This window comes from Styela clava, unplaced genomic scaffold, assembly GCF_964204865.1.
Source record: "Styela clava unplaced genomic scaffold, kaStyClav1.hap1.2 HAP1_SCAFFOLD_18, whole genome shotgun sequence".
Classification (NCBI taxonomy): domain Eukaryota; kingdom Metazoa; phylum Chordata; class Ascidiacea; order Stolidobranchia; family Styelidae; genus Styela; species Styela clava.
This window is the reverse complement of record NW_027556465.1, coordinates 370,001-375,000: the sequence shown is the minus strand read 5'-3', so window position 1 is coordinate 375,000 and position 5,000 is coordinate 370,001. Positions and strand designations below refer to the sequence as shown.

The 5,000-nt window shown below is 54.4% G+C and overlaps 1 non-coding gene across 1 annotated transcript in view; it reads left to right on the top strand.

The window, feature by feature from the left end:
- Positions 1–3,647: 3,647 nt before the first annotated feature.
- The window catches only part of LOC144418572 (small subunit ribosomal RNA), a 1,811-nt gene continuing 458 nt past the window's right edge, over positions 3,648–5,000 (top strand). The window contains exon 1 of the ribosomal RNA XR_013473562.1: positions 3,648–5,000. This exon is cut by the window's right edge and continues 458 nt beyond it. This is a non-coding gene — a ribosomal RNA (small subunit ribosomal RNA).

Here is a 5,000-nt window from a genome sequence, read left to right as displayed (position 1 = left end):
CCGAAAAAAGTTAAAGTACAAACGTGCAAGCATACTAACCTAACCCTAGGTAAGGCATGTCAGAGCGAAAGACAGTAAACTCGAATGAGCCATGAAAGAGCGGTGCGGGGCCGGTCGGAGCGCACCCTTTTCTCGGTGGCTGGCGGGCGAGAGAGTGCTGCGTCGCCGGCATCGGCGTCGAAAGAAGCCGAGCCAAAAAAAGTTAAAAGTACAAACGTGCAAGCATACTAACCTAACCCTAGGTAAGGCATGTCAGAGCGAAAGACAGTAATTTCGAATGAGCCATGAAAGAGCGGTGCGGGGCCGGTCGGAGCGCACCCTTTTCTCGGTGGCTGGCGGGCGAGAGAGTGCTGCGTCGCCGGCATCGGCGTCGAAAGAAGCCGAGCCGAAAAAAGTTAAAGTACAAACGTGCAAGCATACTAACCTAACCCTAGGTAAGGCATGTCAGAGCGAAAGACAGTAATTTCGAATGAGCCAAGAAAGAGCGGTGCGGGGCCGGTCGGAGCGCACCCTTTTCTCGGTGGCTGGCGGGCGAGAAAGTGCTGCGTCGCCGGCATCGGCGTCGAAAGAAGCCGAGCCAAAAAAAGTTAAAGTACAAACGTGCAAGCATACTAACCTAACCCTAGGTAAGGCATGTCAGAGCGAAAGACAGTAATTTCGAATGAGCCAAGAAAGAGCGGTGCGGGGCCGGTCGGAGCGCACCCTTTTCTCGGTGGCTGGCGGGCGAGAGAGTGCTGCGTCGCCGGCATCGGCGTCGAAAGAAGCCGAGCCGAAAAAAGTTAAAGTACAAACGTGCAAGCATACTAACCTAACCCTAGGTAAGGCATGTCAGAGCGAAAGACAGTAATTTCGAATGAGCCAAGAAAGAGCGGTGCGGGGCCGGTCGGAGCGCACCCTTTTCTCGGTGGCTGGCGGGCGAGAGAGTGCTGCGTCGCCGGCATCGGCGTCGGAAGAAGCCGAGCCGAAAAAAGTTAAAGTACAAACGTGCAAGCATACTAACCTAACCCTAGGTAAGGCATGTCAGAGCGAAAGACAGTAAACTCGAATGAGCCATGAAAGAGCGGTGCGGGGCCGGTCGGAGCGCACCCTTTTCTCGGTGGCTGGCGGGCGAGAGAGTGCTGCGTCGCCGGCATCGGCGTCGAAAAAAGCCGAGCCGAAAAAAGTTAAAGTACAAACGTGCAAGCATACTAACCTAACCCTAGGTAAGGCATGTCAGAGCGAAAGACAGTAATTTCGAATGAGCCAAGAAAGAGCGGTGCGGGGCCGGTCGGAGCGCACCCTTTTCTCGGTGGCTGGCGGGCGAGAGAGTGCTGCGTCGCCGGCATCGGCGTCGAAAGAAGCCGAGCCGAAAAAAGTTAAAGTACAAACGTGCAAGCATACTAACCTAACCCTAGGTAAGGCATGTCAGAGCGAAAGACAGTAAACTCGAATGAGCCATGAAAGAGCGGTGCGGGGCCGGTCGGAGCGCACCCTTTTCTCGGTGGCTGGCGGGCGAGAGAGTGCTGCGTCGCCGGCATCGGCGTCGAAAGAAGCCGAGCCAAAAAAAGTTAAAGTACAAACGTGCAAGCATACTAACCTAACCCTAGGTAAGGCATGTCAGAGCGAAAGACAGTAATTTCGAATGAGCCATGAAAGAGCGGTGCGGGGCCGGTCGGAGCGCACCCTTTTCTCGGTGGCTGGCGGGCGAGAGAGTGCTGCGTCGCCGGCATCGGCGTCGAAAGAAGCCGAGCCGAAAAAAGTTAAAGTACAAACGTGCAAGCATACTAACCTAACCCTAGGTAAGGCATGTCAGAGCGAAAGACAGTAATTTCGAATGAGCCAAGAAAGAGCGGTGCGGGGCCGGTCGGAGCGCACCCTTTTCTCGGTGGCTGGCGGGCGAGAGAGTGCTGCGTCGCCGGCATCGGCGTCGGAAGAAGCCGAGCCGAAAAAAGTTAAAGTACAAACGTGCAAGCATACTAACCTAACCCTAGGTAAGGCATGTCAGAGCGAAAGACAGTAAACTCGAATGAGCCATGAAAGAGCGGTGCGGGGCCGGTCGGAGCGCACCCTTTTCTCGGTGGCTGGCGGGCGAGAGAGTGCTGCGTCGCCGGCATCGGCGTCGAAAAAAGCCGAGCCGAAAAAAGTTAAAGTACAAACGTGCAAGCATACTAACCTAACCCTAGGTAAGGCATGTCAGAGCGAAAGACAGTAATTTTGAATGAGCCAAGAAAGAGCGGTGCGGGGCCGGTCGGAGCGCACCCTTTTCTCGGTGGCTGGCGGGCGAGAGAGTGCTGCGTCGCCGGCATCGGCGTCGAAAGAAGCCGAGCCGAAAAAAGTTAAAGTACAAACGTGCAAGCATACTAACCTAACCCTAGGTAAGGCATGTCAGAGCGAAAGACAGTAAACTCGAATGAGCCATGAAAGAGCGGTGCGGGGCCGGTCGGAGCGCACCCTTTTCTCGGTGGCTGGCGGGCGAGAGAGTGCTGCGTCGCCGGCATCGGCGTCGAAAGAAGCCGAGCCAAAAAAAGTTAAAGTACAAACGTGCAAGCATACTAACCTAACCCTAGGTAAGGCATGTCAGAGCGAAAGAGAGTAATTTCGAATGAGCCATGAAAGAGCGGTGCGGGGCCGGTCGGAGCGCACCCTTTTCTCGGTGGCTGGCGGGCGAGAGAGTGCTGCGTCGCCGGCATCGGCGTCGAAAGAAGCCGAGCCGAAAAAAGTTAAAGTACAAACGTGCAAGCATACTAACCTAACCCTAGGTAAGGCATGTCAGAGCGAAAGACAGTAATTTCGAATGAGCCAAGAAAGAGCGGTGCGGGGCCGGTCGGAGCGCACCCTTTTCTCGGTGGCTGGCGGGCGAGAAAGTGCTGCGTCGCCGGCATCGGCGTCGAAAGAAGCCGAGCCAAAAAAAGTTAAAGTACAAACGTGCAAGCATACTAACCTAACCCTAGGTAAGGCATGTCAGAGCGAAAGACAGTAATTTCGAATGAGCCATGAAAGAGCGGTGCGGGGCCGGTCGGAGCGCACCCTTTTCTCGGTGGCTGGCGGGCGAGAGAGTGCTGCGTCGCCGGCATCGGCGTCGAAAGAAGCCGAGCCAAAAAAAGTTAAAGTACAAACGTGCAAGCATACTAACCTAACCCTAGGTAAGGCATGTCAGAGCGAAAGACAGTAATTTCGAATGAGCCAAGAAAGAGCGGTGCGGGGCCGGTCGGAGCGCACCCTTTTCTCGGTGGCTGGCGGGCGAGAGAGTGCTGCGTCGCCGGCATCGGCGTCGAAAGAAGCCGAGCCGAAAAAAGTTAAAGTACAAACGCGATGCTAATGAGCGAGCCGTTGTCTCGACTAATATGTAGGGGGCGTTCGATCGAGCGTCTGGCTTGAGCGCTTGTCGGCCTAGCAGAACGGTCGCATTGTTATGCCCGGGTTTTAGGCACCGCTGCAGGCGGCCGGCAGAGCTCTTGTTTGTGCGAAACTGAATGGATCGAGCCCGAGAGAGGGCGAGCAAAGAAAAAACGCAAATCGCTCCGCCTGGCACTGCCGGCGAGAGCGTGGACGTCGCGGCCAGCGACTGTCGAAGCTGAGTACGGCCGCAGGCGATCGCCTCGGTCTTAAACGAATGCGACGAGCACGCGCTGGGCGGCCCAGCAAGGGCCGAGCGCAGCTGTCGCAGCTATCTGGTTGATCCTGCCAGTAGTGATATGCTTGTCTCAAAGATTAAGCCATGCAGGTGCAAGTAACGAGTTCTCGTAAAGCAAAACTGCGAATGGCTCATTAAGTCAGTCTTGGTTTATTTGGTCTCGTAAGCGAAGTGGATAACTGTGGTAATTCTAGAGCTAATACATGCATTAAGCGCCGACTTCGGGAGGCGCGCTTTTATCAGATCAAAACCGACCGGGTTCGTCCTGTGACGTTTGATGACTCTGGATAACCACGCGGGTCGTACGGTCTCTGCACCGACGACGTATCATTCAAGTGTCTGCCCTATCAACTGTCGAAGGTACGCTACGTGCCTACCTTTGTGATAACGGGTAACGGGGAATCAGGGTTCGATTCCGGAGAGGGAGCCTGAGAAACGGCTACCACATCCAAGGAAGGCAGCAGGCGCGCAAATTACCCATTCCCGACACGGGGAGGTAGTGACGAAAAATAACAATACAGGACTCTAACGAGGCCCTGTAATTGGAATGAGTACATCCTAAAACTCTTAACGAGTATCCATTGGAGGGCAAGTCTGGTGCCAGCAGCCGCGGTAATTCCAGCTCCAACAGTGTATGCTAAAGTTGTTGCGGTTGAAAAGCTCGTAGTTGGATTTTGGGCGAGCGCCGCCGGTCCGTCGCAAGGCGTGTCACTGGTTGCGTTCGCCTCACCTTCGGTTCTCCGTCGGTGCTCTTGACTGAGTGTCGGCGGTGGCCGATAAGTTTACTTTGAAAAAATTAGAGTGTTCAAAGCAGGCTGTTCGCCTGCATAGTGTTGCATGGAATAATGGAATAGGACCTCGGTTCTATTTTGTTGGTTTTCGGAGCACGAGGTAATGATTAAGAGGGACAGACGGGGGCGTCCGTACTCTGCCGTTAGAGGTGAAATTCTTGGATCGGCGGAAGACGAACTACTGCGAAAGCATTCGCCAAGAATGTTTTCTTTAATCGAGAGCGAAAGTCAGAGGTTCGAAGACGATCAGATACCGTCCTAGTTCTGACTATAAACGATGCCAACTAGCGATCGGGAGGCGTTACCATGACGACCTTTCCGGCAGCATCCGGGAAACCAAAGTCTTTGGGTTCCGGGGGAAGTATGGTTGCAAAGCTGAAACTTAAAGGAATTGACGGAAGGGCACCACCAGGAGTGGAGCCTGCGGCTTAATTTGACTCAACACGGGGAAACTCACCCGGCCCGGACACAGGTAGGATTGACAGATTGAGAGCTCTTTCTTGATTCTGTGGGTGGTGGTGCATGGCCGTTCTTAGTTGGTGGAGCGTTTTGTCTGGTTAATTCCGATAACGAACGAGACTCTGGCATGCTAAATA